Below are 672 nucleotides of genomic sequence, written 5' to 3'. Positions count from 1 at the left end.
AAGAATTCTTAGTTACCCATATTTTATATATAATATACGTACATATATATATAATATATATTATATATATATATATTAATATATTTAAGTATATTTAATATATATATATATATATATATATATATATATATATATATATATATATATATATATATATATATATATAACACACACCAATACACACAGACATACAAACATATATAGATATGCATATATAATATATATATATATATAAATAATATATATATGCACACAAAGACACATACACATACATATATATATATAGAAATACATACACATGGATATATATATATATATATCACGCCGACACCCACCCATCGATTCACCCACCCCTGCACGCACATGCACATTCACACACACGCATGCGCACACACATGTACAGATAGGGTGTAGCAAAAAGATCATTGATTTTTTTTTAATGGGCTGAGAAATGTTACAGCAACAAACCCACGCGAGGTGCCGTTCAAACGGCAACGGTAACTTAGAGAGAAAAAATAAACATTGTCACATTAGCTTTATGGATGCCTGACTTTGCTAGCACCAGAGCAATAACCATGCAAAATAATGGGAGGTATTCATGCCACCCCTGTGCATTTATGTGTATGTCTGTACAAGGTGGGCCAAAAGTCATGCACCAAAATATTCGCCATT

This window comes from Octopus sinensis, linkage group LG19 (assembly GCF_006345805.1).
Source record: "Octopus sinensis linkage group LG19, ASM634580v1, whole genome shotgun sequence".
Lineage (NCBI taxonomy): Eukaryota > Metazoa > Mollusca > Cephalopoda > Octopoda > Octopodidae > Octopus > Octopus sinensis.
The sequence above is the reverse complement of the archived record's forward strand: the minus strand, read 5'-3'. Positions refer to the sequence as shown.